The 15,415-nt window shown below is 47.0% G+C and overlaps 1 protein-coding gene across 1 annotated transcript in view; it reads left to right on the top strand.

Annotated features, from left to right (window-relative positions):
- Positions 1 to 1,615: 1,615 nt before the first annotated feature.
- Positions 1,616 to 15,415, top strand: part of LOC134852995 (BCAS3 microtubule associated cell migration factor-like) — a gene marked incomplete at its 3' end in the record, with an annotated part of 307,656 nt that continues 293,856 nt past the window's right edge. Inside the window, 1 exon segment of the mRNA XM_063868902.1 lies at positions 1,616 to 1,628.

Below are 15,415 nucleotides of genomic sequence, written 5' to 3'. Positions count from 1 at the left end.
ATCGATCTTGAGTCCGGGGAGTATGTGCCAGTCGGTCATATCTGGAAGTTTGACCTTGAGGAATACGAAATACGTAGTTTTGGGATGAAGTTTAATTTTTCAAAAATTCGAATTGAGCCTGTCATGCTCAACTTTCTCGCGACAACTGAGAAATAAGACCAGAACGACCGAATCGCAATAGCGGGAAAATGACAGAAAAAACAGCGGGAAATTTCTATTCGCAATTTCCGAGATTCTAGTAAAAAGACGAGAGTAGAGCTGTCCTATCTTGATATAGGAGACAGAGTGATTACGAAAGAACATCGAAATTCAGCTGAACCAGAGTGAACCTTCAGTAGAAAGGTAGACAACTGAAGTCTCCCAATGGGTCAGACCCAAAATTATATTCTCAAGTTAAAACTCATTTCCTTTCATTGGAATTCATTGATAGCAAACTTCTCGAGTTATATTCAATCGTAATTATGCTAGAGTTATTAAATAGCTTAATTACTCTGATTCTCAAGTGTGCTGCTATGTGAGTACCTAATTTATTTTCCGAGTGTATTTTGTGATAAGTATGTTGAGATAAGGCGAGTTTTAGGTTGATCTATCTGAAACGGATCAAAGTTCCACTGTCCAATGAAAAGTAATTTAACGGATTGTTCCGACCCTGTTTTTAACGGTGTTCGTGTATTTTGGGTATTTTGAGACCTAAGTATGGGGACTTTCTTATTTTCTAGAGTGGGGGGGGGGTATTTTGGTAGTGGCCTTTAAGCTGTAACGGGTTCTAGTCTCATGTCGCAAGTGAACCGAATTGGCTCCGACCGTTTTGAGGTAGAAAAACACAAGAGATAGTGTCCCTGATTACTGAGCCAATGGTTATAGGGCCTATTTTTCTTAAGCCTCATATGTGACCGAAGTAGGCGACTGTTACATGATAGATTTCCCGAAAACCGAAAACGAAGGTCGAAGCTGACTGTGACCAGAACTCGAACCTCATTCCTGAAGGAATGCCGAAAAACGATATCATTCCTTTGTTCTTGAAGTTCAGTTCCGTGAAAAAAGGTAAATTATGAAAGTGGCTGGCCCTGCCGTTTAGGTACGGTCGTGCACAAGCTGGATAGGGCCCATACCAGCAATATATTAATACATCAATAAACAATATTGAGGAATTAAGTCAAGTCAGCATTTGATGCGTTGTCATTAAAGGTATATACTTCAATCCTCCCTCTATAATAGCACTAATTAAATTGTTAGTGAATTGCATCTTACGCAGTGATCTGCACCCGCGTTTACAAAGGATAGCGCTCCTGAGCAGCGCAAAGCTTATCTCAATTCTTATATACTTTTATATTTTCTGAGTAGCTTTCATGCCTTTTTTTAGCTATGAGCTGTTTTGTTCGCGTATCTGCTGGTGCGGCACCATTTCAGAAAAAATTTGGCTGTTTTTCTGAAAAACTATTCTGCGAATTTTGTTTTCGGTTTTGTAGAGGTGCGTTTTCAGCTATGCGCTGTTTTGTCCGCGTATCTGCTGGTGCGGCATCACCAGTGCAGCCAACAATGGTCGGGCAGAAGCTGCTCTGTTCGATTATTAGACCTCTCTGTTGGTAGTTTGAGTTTTTTAGTGATTCGTGGTACTTATTAAATAGTTTCTCGTTGGCTATGGCTCAATCTACCAAATGCGGATCCTGCAAAAAGGTGGTGAAAGAAGGTGATGCATGTGCAATTGGATGTGACAAGTCAGATGGATGGTTTCATGGGCAATGTGCTGGGATCACTGCGGTTGTTGTGTCAACTATGGGCCGCGTTCGTGGATGCTTTTGATTATGTTATGGCTGCCTAGAGAGTGACGTCTTCAAATCTGAAGCTAAGTTTGAACTTGTGATAAAGAAACATGAAACTTTACCTGATGTTATGAACGATGTTAAAAACTTATTTAAGGACACAGGCTCGACTACGTCAAACAACATTCCAAACAAAAATACCCATTCTAATTCATCAATTAACGAAATATAATTGATGATATTTCTGAAGACAAAGGTGACTCCACGTCTAATGCTGAAACAGAAGAAGCCAAGGTTTCGGAAATACTGGAGTTAAACATTAATATAAACCAAATATATAGACATGGTAAAAGTAAATCCTCAGAACTAAGGCCACGTACCATATGCCTATCATCAAATTGGGATGCTCGAAAATGTCTTGCTAAAGCGTATACACTCAAAAATTTTCAGGATAAAGTCTTCATTTCCAAGTCGCTCAATAGAGATGAAGAAGCTGTGAAACGCAAAATTCTCAAGAAACGATAAAAATTATAAATCACGACCAAATACCTCGCAATGAAATAAAAATTCGCGGCCTCACTCTTGAAAAAAATAGAGAAAAGCTTGAGTTAGACTGACTACAGCTGAAATTATGTCTGCTTGAAGTACAAAGCCAAATAAGTGTCAGCCTGCGTTTTAAAATCCTCAACTATCTTGGTTTACATTCATCCGAACCTGATATCGTCTTTCTTATCAATCCCGAATTATTTCCAATAAACTGTCCTTTTCTGTTATGTAACAGTCACCTACTTAAGTCACATATGAGGCTAAAAAAATGAGGCCCTATAACCATTGGCTCAAGAGTCAGGGACACTATTTCTTGTGTTTTTCTACCTCAAACGGTCCGAGCCAATTCGGTTCACTTGCGACATGTGACTAAAACCTTTGTTACAGCTTAAAGGCCACTACCAAAATACCTCTCCACTCTAGGAATTAAGTACGCCCCCATACTTAGTTCTCAAAATACCCAAAACACGCGAACGCCGTTAAAAACAGGGTCGGAACAATCCGTATAGTTACTTTTTGTTAGACAGTGGAACTTTGATCCATTTCAGATGGATCAACCTCAAACTCGCCTTACCTCAACATAATAATATAAAACACACTCAAGAAATTTAAATTGGGTACTCACATACCGGCACACTCTAGAGTTTGTGTAACTAAATCAATAAATAACTCCAGAATAACTAAGGAATTAAGTTTTTACTCGAGGAGTTTTGGATTAACAAGTCCCAGCTTGAGAAATGAGCTTCAACTTGAGAAATAAGGTTTTGGGGCTGGACCATTGGGAGACTTCGATCGTTTACCTTTCCACCGAATATTCACTCTGGTCCACTTCTAATTCGTTTTTTCGTGTATTTCTATGTCTGGAAGTTGCGAATAGCAATTTCCCGCTGCTTTTTTCGACCACTTTCCCGTGATTGTAAATCGGTTCTTTTGACGTTATTATTTTTGCATTTTCATTTGTCGCGAGAAACTTGAGCATGACATGTCCAATTCGAATTTTTGAAAATTTTCATTTCACCCCAAAATCATGTTCCTTGTGATGCTCAAGGTCAAACTTCCAAATATGACCGACTGGTACATACTCCCCGGACTCAAGATCGATGTCCTCATCGCGTGTCGCCATTTTCCAGTGAGACCCAGGATGTTGAGTGTTGCTCAAGATACAATGCCAGTGGTCATATACAGAAGTTTGCTGCAGATTTAACTTTATCTACACCCCAATATTCACATACATGTAAAATTGTCACACTATCGCTAAAAAGCAATCAAAATCTGAATACACCTGCCCCCTAAATGTCCGCTTTTTAAGCTAATGATTAAAAAAAATTGTTTTATCCAATCAGAAAATTTTCATGCAGCATTTTGGTTCAAATAATAGATATAGCATGTAAATAACAATACTTTGGTTCATTAAAATTTTTTTCCGTGACCTCGGATTTTATCCGAGTTCACACTCAAGCGCCCCTTTCTTTCCCTCTCAAGACTCAAGAAATTGTCACTGAGCTCCCTGCTCACTTCGTGCTCCTCGCTTTCGAGGTGCTAGGTCCTGATGCGTCCGACACTGTGATCTGCCTCAATAGCCCTTCCTCATCGTCGGAGCTGATCACGGTCTCTTCTCAAGCCTTCAGTTATTCGTAGGATCGCATCCATTCCCTCTGCTCTTGCAATCTCTTCGCCTGGATCGGCAAGCCCTTCATTTTAGATTTCCGGTTCAGGCGAAAGGAGTTGTGTAGGCTCAAACTCGCGTTCTTCGCCAAGTCTTCCACCAATAATGACTCCCTCGCCTTGGTGTTAACTCTAGACACCCGACTAGCTCTTTTCCAACCCGTCGTGATTAAATTACGATAGGTCAATAAGGGTCTCTTGAAGGCTTTCGGCCCTATCTCAGCCAGGAACTGTCGATATTCTTTCTGATGTTTCTTCATGTGATCCTTCGTCACCGCGTATAACCAAGACGTCAATGTCGCTCGAAACCATGGGAAGAACATTATGCGACTCCACACGTCCCTGACCTCCATTGGTATAGCGGATACCTTGCACGCAGTCTGAAACAACTCGAGCCTCCTGTTATAATCAATAGCGTGTATCGATTCCGCTGTTGGTGTCTACGACTCTCGATATTTCGTTATATTTTCTTCCATCCATCGCAACGCCGGTATTGAACTCACTACCAGTAGAGTCACCTTCTGTCGATGATCAGGTAACCCGATTGACCTAATTTCTTTCACGTCCCATGTCAGACAGAGGTTTGATTGCTCCGGATACCAAACCGTTTGAGCCAGGCAGTGGCACGGGCATTCCCCATGTGTGAGGTTTATACTCCGGAGGTTGCGTTCTCCTGATGCTTCAAGCAGAGCTTTCAAATCCATAATTTTTTCGTGCGTCACATCATTCTCCTCCAGTGCTGGTGTGCTGCTTGTCGGTTTCCCGATCGTGTTTTGTCTCTCGAAGTCACTCGTGTTCTCACCTTCCAGGCTCAAGAGTTCCTCCCCCAAGATCTCACTCAAGTTATCTCTCTTTTCCACCGGTACAGTCCCCAGAATCTTCCTCAACAGTCTGTGCGAGTGATGCGACATTCTTGCCAGGCGTACGCATCTGGGCACCGAGAAGGCTTTGTCAATCAGTATCCTCCGGCTGGATACCTCCATCATCGCCATGTGCAGTGGGTAGTGGCTTCCACACATGTTGGCCATGACTGATCCCATTAGGGACTTTGCGTTCACTGGCAAACTGTAAGCTTCACTCACGGGAAACCCCATTTCCGCCTCTTTACCAATCTTCCATCCTCTGATATGCTTCTGGGTTATTTGCAGCGCTCCAGGCCATGAGTCTACTCTCAACGCTGTTACCAAGTGGTGTTCGGACTCCAGCATCCCCAGCGACTGTAAACTGCACATCCTTGAGAAAAACCCCAATGCTGTTGCTATATTTACTGTAGTGTTCGTGTAACACTCAGCCACTATCTGCACTTCACTCTTCTCTTTCTCGGTGATGTCGCCAAACCAAGTGGATAGATCTTTTCTCTGAAAGGACTGTATCCAGACACATGATCGTCCATCGCAAAAATGTTCTCCACTTCCAGATGCCAGATCGAGACAACTACCGGGTTCCATCTTCTTCATTGACTTCTCTAGCTTGTTCATTATTTCTCCCGGCTCCTTATTATGGGGTAGGATCAGCTTGTGTATCACGTTCAGAGGTCCCAAATCTTCATCCTTCGTCGGCGACAGTCTTAATCGCTCCGTGACTTCTTCTATCAGGTTTGCATGGGGATGTGGGCACCAAGAAGGCCTCAGAAACTTCCAACCGTTCCCAGATTCGTGACCAGCATGCCATTTCCATTTCCTATCTTCAGTTCCACCCTCTTGTTTCAGCGTGGTACGCTAATCACCTCTGACATCTTCTCAAGTATCAGACCTAGGCTCGGTCTCTCCCTTTCCGCTGGGCCAATTTCAATCATCTTCTCTGTACAAAACTTCAACAAATCTGTCACTTCAATGTACTTGTGGGCATTCCCGGCCTCTGAATCCATGAAAGGGTTATATGCTATCCTCATACCTGCAGGTACATACTGGTATTCCCCCCGTCTGTTGGGTTTCGAGTAGTCTCCAGCCAGGACTAAATTGCGATGCACGTTATGCCCCTCTTCGAACTTCTTGTTGTAGACTCTCCGTATTTCGTCAAGTTTCCCGCGGTTCTCTAGAGACTGCCTGGAGTCATCTTCCTTTTCGATCCCCGTAATCTGGTACACGTTCAGTATGACCGTGGAGACTCTCCTCTGCATAATTTTGCTCCCCATGGCCTTCTGATGACACACTTGGACGGTATTGTTGGTTATCACTGACATTATCCACCTCAAGAAACAAGTGGCATCTTTTCTTCTCGCTAGACTCAAACCTGAATTATCTCTGGCGATATGCTGTACCAGCATCTGATAAACCTCTAGACTCTTGTTGCCCAGCTTCAACTACTCATGTGAGGTCAACACTTCTAATTCTATTCCCACCAGGCTCCATGCGAACAGCAGTTGTCCTGCCGTCCTGACGAAAGGGTTTGCCATCAATGCCTCTTCTCATTGCCTCTTCCAAGTATTTCCGCAGCAGATTTTGCCAAGTTCGTTTCAGCTGGTTCCCCAACTCTAACTTGTTAATCTCGGCTTTTTGGGCCGCTTGCGCCCAATTGCGCCGCTTGCGGGACACACCACAATCGAGTTTCTTCAGGCAATCCTCCAGTTCTTTCATGGTCTCCAGAGCCATCCACCAAGGTCGAGCGGTGTTTCTCGTCGCATTTCTCTCAAGAGGATCGCTAGCTACCCGCTTCCCCGTGGCCTGGTTCCTCATCGAGAGCCATTCTTTGCTAACGTCTACTTCCCATGTTTGTCCACTCGTCGAACCCCTTTTGGTGTTTGCCTTCTGAGGTCGGTAGTCTTCCTCCGTTGCTGAGCTCGTGGAGACTTCCATTCCCTTCATCACCTAGGTTAGCTTCCTTGGTGCGGAGCTGCCCTTTTAAGCTGCTGTCTTCCACCGCTCTAAAACCATGGGAGCCGTCTCCTTCAGATTCTTCTCAGAGACCGCATCCTTCGAGGGACTACTCAACTCTTCTGTCTCTCTTCTCCTTTTCCGAGACCTTATCCCTCTACTTGGGGGCGTTGCCACTATCATCACCGATTCGACTTCTTTATCCCGGTCCAGCCTCTCCAACTCTTGCCTCCCTCCTTCTCGAGCCTTAAGGATATTAGTATCTTTAATCATATTACTAGTCTTACTCTTATCATCCCTTCCAATTTTAATCATTTTATCATCAGTTTTTTGTGTAGAGTAGAGCTGTCTTTACATGCGTCATCTTCGGTCTTCCGCTTTTCTTCCCTCAGTTTGATCATCTTGCTCGACAGCTCTTCTCTTGCTTTCCCATCCAATCCAGTACCCATCAAGACAGGTTCTCCGAACTTCACCACCGTGTCCCATAACTCCTCCTTGAAGTCTTCCAGCGTAATCTCGCTCTTCACTTTCTGATTGAATTCGCTCAAGAACTCTCGTCACGCTTTCTCATCCAGAGTGCTCAGGAACATCCATTTGTTGCCTTCAAAAGCGTTTTTCTTGCTTTCTTCAGCGCTCAAGAACTTCATCCCCATGTTGGAAGTCTCGCTCATCAAGGGCAATTCCAGGTCTTTGCGAGGGGATGATTTTAGGGGTGGTGTGGCTGTGTTCGCCCAATCGTCTCCACCCAAGTCCTGCAGCAGTTCCTGTGTGGTGAAATCCCTTTCAGCCGGGTTCTGCTCAGGCGTATTCCCCACCTCCATTTCTTCCCCTGCTTCACTGAGAGTCTCATCCATACTCTCTCCTTCTTCTGATTCAGTTAGATTTCTCTCAAACGCATCTCTGAACCTATTCTCAACGGGACCGCTTCTCTTGTCTCCAGGGGTGCCCACCGATAGGGGTGAGGGTGTAGCTGGGTCCTGCTTTTTGTACTCCGTGAGGGCTACATATAAAGGACCTGCCGCATTTAGCTCCTTTTCCTCTTGCTTCATCTCCAGTTGCTCCAGCCCGTAGGGTGCTCGATATTTCCTCGTGGCGAACTTCATATCATCTTTCAAGGCATTTTGTCCCTCCTCCACGATCATTCTTCCATCATCCCAAACCGGCAGCATGTTCTCCAGCCTAACCTGCTCGAGCGTTCTCAAGATATCCCGAACCTCGAACTTCGGGGGCATCGAACCTCTCATCTTTTTCGCTTGTGTCGTCCACGAATTGATCTTGATTTCGCACGTGTCAAAATAAACTGCGGCTGAGTACCCAATAAACAAGGGATTCCAACCGTCCGTGAACTCTTTCTGTTGCTTCTCCACCGTGACTCTCGAGTGTAGGGATGGGACCACCAGTGGGCTATTCATCCCCAGGGTCATTCTTCTGATTATCGGGAACTCTGGGACAGTGGTGGGCAGAACTTATCGCTCAAGTATCATCTCCAGCTCTCACTTCACCAGGTCAAAACTTCCTTTCCATACCGGGATTCTCAAGATCTCTTGCTTATCTGCTGCTAGGGGATTCAAATTCCAGAACTTGTGGTAGACCTCTATGGGACCCTCACGTTCCCTCCCCCATTCTGCACTGTAACTGCCCCCCGGAAGTTGAACACCGTGTCGCTCATCCGTATCCTCAATTCTTCCTGTCTGCACCAGTTCAGCGCTGTCCCATCTAGAACACTTATCAAGCTCACGTGTACCACTGAGTTCTGGTATGCCGCCACGAGTGGGTCAGGAAAGGCGTATGTCACCGCCGGCCCATAGATGCAGGTCACGACCTCACCAAGCCCCCTGATCATCCCTAGTGGGTCAGATCTCATGGCCAGACACAGATCAGTCAAGAGAGGCATGCCTCCATTCCCCTCCTCCAACTCCTCTTTCGTCTTGAGATTCTTTTCCTCGCCTGTCAGGTGTCGATTTTGCATCAAGACATGCTCCACCAACAACGTCTTCAGTCTGGCCGTGCACTAATACGAGTAGGTTTCCGCGCTTGGGTGAGTCTTCCCCATCGACAGAGGCTCTCCATATTTCATCAATCGATGAAAAACTGTTAGTTCTCCGTGGGTCAAGAGCACTAGTGTCAAATATCCGTCAATCCGTAGTGTTTCCACACCCCTACTGAACATGTAGGCCGGGCCCATGTTGAACAGATACCTGGGGTAGACCAAGTACAGGGCGAACAAAAGATTTATGGGCATGTTCAGCAATTCCTGCACGAACGGGTCGAAGATGGTATCTTTCGCATAAAACACTCCAGCCATGTACCTCTTCCCCCAACAAGGGCTCAAGAACCTCAAGATCTCGTGATTCTTCTTCGTCTTCAGATCACCCTTCGCGTGTTCCCTCCAGAATCCCCCAACGGTGACTTCATTCGCCGCTGTGACAAATCTTCCTACCGTCATGTCTCTGCTCTCTGCCACTTCTAGTTGCCCCTCAAGAAACTCCCATATCTGCTTGGTGAGGAGTGGTGCACTCTCCCGCGTCTTGTCCGTAGCATTCTCAGGACTTGGTGTCAGGAATGGCCACCTGCCTCTCTCTTGTGTTAGACGGTGTGCCATTGCTTCCAATTGTTTCTCGGCCTCAGCCACGTTCTTCCTTTTTATTGCTTGGTCCCATCGCCTTGCTGGTGGAGCTCGTGATGGCCGAATCTATGCCTCGAAACCACAGACTCGCTGTCAGGTGGCCTATTATTGGGTGATTGTTCCTTATTTCTGGATTGAATTTCAACTGCCGAGCGAGATTCGAGATCTCAAGTAAGAGGACCTCGTCCAGTAATATGAGGATATCCACCAGTTCATAGAATTGCCTTCAGGCATGAGACACATCCGCCCATGCCGCTGCCAGTTCTTACTTCAGAAGCCTCAAGTTTGTCGCCTCTAGCTCGCGATTAGGGGCAGCTATCAGTACCCGCCACGCGTTACCTTCCGCTATCAAGATCAACATGGCATACACGAACTGTAAAGCAGGCGGCATACTCGCCTAGCCCGGGGACGTCGTGAATGCCACTCTTGTCCTGGGTCCGAATCGAGAAACCACCGATTCCTGCACCTCATTCATTGCAGCGAACAACGTCTGGACCGCTTCCCAGATCTTCTTTGGCGTTGGTGCCTCACCTTTCAGGTGCTCTAGTAGCCCTGCCGCATGCAAGTGATCGTTCATTACTGCAAAAAGCAGTAGCTCCGGCTCGCAAGGCATCTCCGAATTGATCGCCACCACCAGGGTAAGCATCTGATTTAACTCCGAACCAGGAAGCAAATACACTAAGGTTACCGGCCAAATTATTTTTGGGGACGTCCCTTCGAAATCCGAGCCCGCCACGATAATTACTCTTGCCGCTCCCGGGTCTGATCGATCATAAACTGCCAACGTCTTGGCCAACTGTGAGCTTCCGCAGGGCTTAACATATCTTTGATCATCGGCAGGCTTGGAACCCTCGTACGCGGCATCCGGAAGCCCCATGTCTCTCGGCTCAAGCAGCTTCTCCACCACTCTTAACTGCGCGGGAGTTGCCACCCTGATTCGGACTATGCATGTCCGATTTTTGGGAGTTTCCACAATGAGTCTCGGACTCCCCAGCTGCTTGAGTGGTCTGTAGTTGGTTGGTCCCATTACCGACTTCAGCGGGATCCCAGTCAAGTCTGCTGTCTCCATTGTCCTCGATCTCGAGAAGTGTGCCTCGTGGGCCTTCAAACAATCTACACAGTGGTGTCGACTCAAGTCCTCGTGTGACACGTCCTTGAGCCCCAGGACCTCTGCCAATTCCTTTCTGCTTTCCAGATCCTCCAGATCCAACTCTTTTACCCACTCCGAATATCGCGTTTTACTCGCCTCTGCCGGTCTCTGCACCCTCTTGTTGTCTACCACCACTACCGAAGACACCCTACCGAAGACACCAACGAACTCTTGGGTGTGGATGACTCCGCCTCCTCGGCTTCCATCGGTGTGGATCCTGGTTGTCTGGTCCGGATACTCCTCGAACTATCTCTCGAATCAACTCTCGCTCCCAGACGGCTGGATAGTGGTCTCGGCTGGAGGTATCGGGGGTGGACCAAAGGTAAACTGGGCCGTTTCCAGCAGGCCCGACTCTAGCAGGTTTATGTGCCTTTGGAAGACACCATTCAGCCACTCCGTTCCCTTGTGTGTATCAAAGTGGATGCCGTCCGAGGATGGATTGTCCGGAAGGGAATGTTCCATCAGGTCGGCCACATCTAGCAGTCTCATGGGGAGCACGCTTCTTTGCTGAATCTGCCTGATTTCTTCGTTAATATTTCGCAGCTTCTCATTCATCTCCATCGCATGTTGGTCAAACTTCATGTTGTATGGGACCGTACAGATGATGAGTATCGTGGGATCGAAACAAATTCTCAGCTCCTGAAGGATTCAACTCGTCTTCTCGTGCAACTTCATCACTTTCCTTGACTCTCCTCTAGACACGTCATTGGTCCCCATCATCAAAGTGACCGTGTACATCTTTACCATATCCAACATCTCCAGGGACGCCAACATCTGCAGCGTCGCAGTTCCAGAAAAACTCAAGACTGCAACCTGCCAGTGTGATTGGATTCGCGTCAGCTTCCGTATCAAGCTGTCGCCTATAATCAAGTGAACCGCACCCTCCGGTATTTTGGGTTGAGTGAAGTATTCAGCCCAAGCCGCGTCATAGAAACAGTCCTTCCTGGGTGCTGTGCTGCCGTCCTGTCCAGTCGGTAGTGCCTGTGATATGCGCCATCCTTATTCTTCTTGTAGCTCGCGATTATCACACTCCTAACTGAATGGTCCCTCCAAGTAGGAGGTCGCTCTTCTCTCATCGGATCGTCACGGGCTCTCGATTGTAACCTATCGTGTAGTTCCTTGAGACGTGATGAACTCGACCCGACTTGGCTACTACTTGTGGTCGAACTAGGGGTATACCCCGGGAACGTGACCGCCATCAATGGCCGTATCGATTGCGTATCCAGACTGTGTCCAGAGGGCAACGCCTCGGGTGGTATCCATACCTCCAGCCCCTAATTCATGTGCTCCTGGGCCGACCGGTCTAAATTGAATCGGCCACTGGGCCTAGGAACTCGTCCACCTCCATTCGTGACTCAGGGCTGTGGTGGCTGGTTCCGTCGTCCTTTTCCTCTTTTCCTTCTGTCTCGCGAGCTCTCGTTGTCTTCTCTGAATCTTCTCCATCTCCCACTTCAACCGCTCACAGTTCGCCTGATCCCTCTTGAGGATCGCCTGATCTCTTTCCAGGTTGCCTGGTCTCTCTCGAGTTTCGCGCCATCCCTGTCAAGGTTCTCGTTGTCTCTTTCCCTTTGTGCCCTCTCTAGTTCCCTCTTCAAGCTACTGGCGGTCTGGCGGGGAGTGGAAATTCTCCCGCGCCATATTCCGTGTTATTGCTTAAGCCAGGATTTCTCGCCAAGTCGAATCCCCTCACGCCTCCATCCACGTTCCAGGATAACCATCTGGTCGGCTCCTGATTGGATATCCCCTCCGTCGGGTAGCCAACCATCAAGACAGCTTCTGTCGCTGATTCCCTACATTCACCCTGCGCCTCTAACTGCAGGATCGCGTTCAACATCACCGCCATCCTCTCATCGACTTGGATGTAGTCCAGATCCCTCAAGCGTTTGTATAGTTCATCGAGCGTAGGCCTCTTGAGCGCTGCAGGCATGGATTTCCAAAAGCAATCCGCCATCGTCACAATCTTCAGATGATCTCACGTGTCAACCGACTTGAGAAGTACCTTACCAACCAACTTCAGAAGTATCTTACCAACCAACTTGAGAATTACCTTTTCCTCACTTGATACGTGAGAAATGTTTCCCTTCAATGCTGCTGGTCGTGAACTTGTTCAAGACCTTCTTTCTTCTTTTTGAATAAGTGCGGCTATAGGTCGTCAACTCAATTTTGCAAATCAATCTGAAAAAAAAATGCAGTTTTTCGACCTAGTAGTCCTGTGCCTAACCTAAGCCCCCTCCCCATTTTTGTGTTTAAAACATTATTCCACCAATTTTTTACTAAAATAATCCAATTAATGCAGATTCATTTCATGTTTTAGCACCATTACCTCTCTAAGATTTAATTGTCATGCCAATTACATTAATATCCGTCTACCTGACTCATGTCCCCGTGTACCTGACTCGTGTCCCCTTGCACCTAAATCGAGACATCCATGTCCGCTCGAAACTCAGGCGATACTCAAGTAGTACTTCTTGTGTAGGTGTACCGTTATCACCGTTTCTGCAAAGACCGCGTGTAGGATGGCATAAAAGTCCCATAATAAAACTTGCCCCTGTTTGGGTCATAGACCGTCATGGAGACCTCCATTATACCTCTTTCGAACATGAAGTCCCTCAGCCTCGTTACTGCCAACGTCACGTGCTCGGGGTCTATCGTGTTCCTTTCGTTGACCCTTGTTACCAAGAAGCACAAGTATTTACCCGGAACTTGTGAAACCGATGGAGGAAGCGCAGCCATTCCTCCCAGCCCCGGTCTCTGCCCAAATAGAAACTCCACGTTCTGATACTCTCTCTTGAAGTCGGCCTCTAGTCACGATTTGAAGCTCAGATCTGCCGTTATGCAGATCGCACTTGTCCGGTCTGACAAGATGAATTCGCTGTTCGTGATCAGGATGTTCTCTGAATATTCATTAGATATTTCAAATTTTGTCTTGAAATTTCGCCCTATGGTAGGCTCAGCCTCCTCCTGGTCCAATTCCAGTCCGTTGGTCTCTCTGACTTCCCTGAACTTCTTTATCATCAAATTTTTGGTGTGGGTAAGTCCTACCCCCACTCCACGGACAAAAATATTTATCGACATCCCCGTCGATGATGCCGAGTCTAAATTATCTGGTGGTACCTCGAGCAGCCTGTCGGTTGCTGTCCAACCGAAGAGTGGGTCTTTCGTCTTCACAAGTTTCTCCGCTGAGACATCGACCTGTTGGATACTCTGCTCTTCATCCCCCTTGTTCTTGAGATCACGCATCCATTCCAGTACCCTCAGGTTCGTGTTCTCCCTCCTTTCTATTTCGATCTGCTCCAGATCTGTTTCCTGTTCAGGTATCGAGTAATCCTCCTGCAAGTAGTCTTCACTGTCGTTGATGATTTGCCATTCGTCATCGGCTACCAACTCGCCCACACTTACTAACTCTTCGCTCATCTCATCAGGTTGTATTTTATCTATCAAGAAGTCATCCCCGTACCTGTTGTATCTCATGCCTGTCCGCTTGCGATTGCCAGTCCTTGTTTCTGCTGTCCTCGGAAAGTCTGGTTTCGTCCATTTCGGCACCTCACTCTGCTCTGGATCATTCCAATCTTCTTCCGCAAAGGACCTTGCATCTGAGTCTGCATCTATCTTCTCATTATCATCCATGCTCACGTCTTCGTTGCCATCATTCTTCTCTCTGGTGCCTTTCTCGTTCACTTCGCATGCTGGCTCTACCAATAGGTACTCAAGTCCTTCCATGTTCGGCGGTACACACCAGTCTTCCAGGGATGGGACGTGAGGTTTCAGATTTTAATGGTGCGCTGCACGCCCTGTACTCAAGCGGTAGAACCGTCCCTGCTGATGTACCTCCAATATCATGAACAGTCCTCGCCATTTCTTTTGTAGCTTCTTCGTCCCCTTCGGAGGTATGATATTCTGGAACACCCAGACATATTGTCCCACTGCATACGGTTTCGCTTGAAGTATCTTCTCATCGTAATTCTTCCGCTGCCTCATTTGTGCTTGCGCCGTATTCCTCCTGCAGAGCTCGTTTAGCTCCTGTTGTCTCCTGACCGCTTCTTTCATATAAGCTTGAGGCGACGTCTTTTTCCCTTCGTACTCTGGGTAAAAGAATGTTAGGGGCATCGCTCTTTCCCTGCCTGTCAACATCATGAAGGGACTGATTCCTGTTGTCGAGTGTTGCGTGCTGTTATACGCCCCTACCACTTGCGGCAGATACTTAACCCAGTCCGTCATGTCTCTCGAGCAATACACCCTGAGCATGTTCACCAGCGTTCTATTCTGTCTCTCTACCAGCCCGTTGGTCTGAGTATGGTAGGTTGTGGAGTGTGCTTGAGCAATATGTGACCTCTTCATCAATTCCTTTGTCAAGTCCCCCACAAAGGCTTTCCCGTTGTCCGACTGAAGTGTCATCGGACAACCATGTCGTGATATCCAATGGGACGCTGCTGCCAAATTCGTGAAGTGGTCTATTATGACCAGTATTTGATTATCCCGAGTCTGTCATGCAGATCTTTTGATGGTCTATCTGCACAACTTCGTTAAACTCCGAGCTCTCTACGGACTTGAGTGGAAATTTCATCCTACTTGGGTCTTTCACTTGTAAACACGCCCGGCATGCGTTCACCCACCTTTCACAAGCCTTTCTTAACCCTGGCCAGTCAAACCTGTGTAGTATTCTTTGTTGTACTTTGTCTATCCCCCGATGTCCCATCTGGTCGTGCGATCTGAATAACACTTCTGTCTGGTACAGCTGTGGTAGTATGATGAGGTTGTGCTTTTGTAGTATTTTCTCCTCATCTTTTCTTCTGCAGGCTACCACCCACACCATCAGCTGTGTGATACAATAAATTTTTCTTCTCTTTGTAGA

This window comes from Symsagittifera roscoffensis, chromosome 8, assembly GCF_963678635.1.
Source record: "Symsagittifera roscoffensis chromosome 8, txSymRosc1.1, whole genome shotgun sequence".
NCBI lineage: Eukaryota > Metazoa > Xenacoelomorpha > Acoela > Convolutidae > Symsagittifera > Symsagittifera roscoffensis.
Note: the sequence above shows the minus strand (reverse complement) of the source record. Positions and strands in the feature narration are given on the sequence as shown.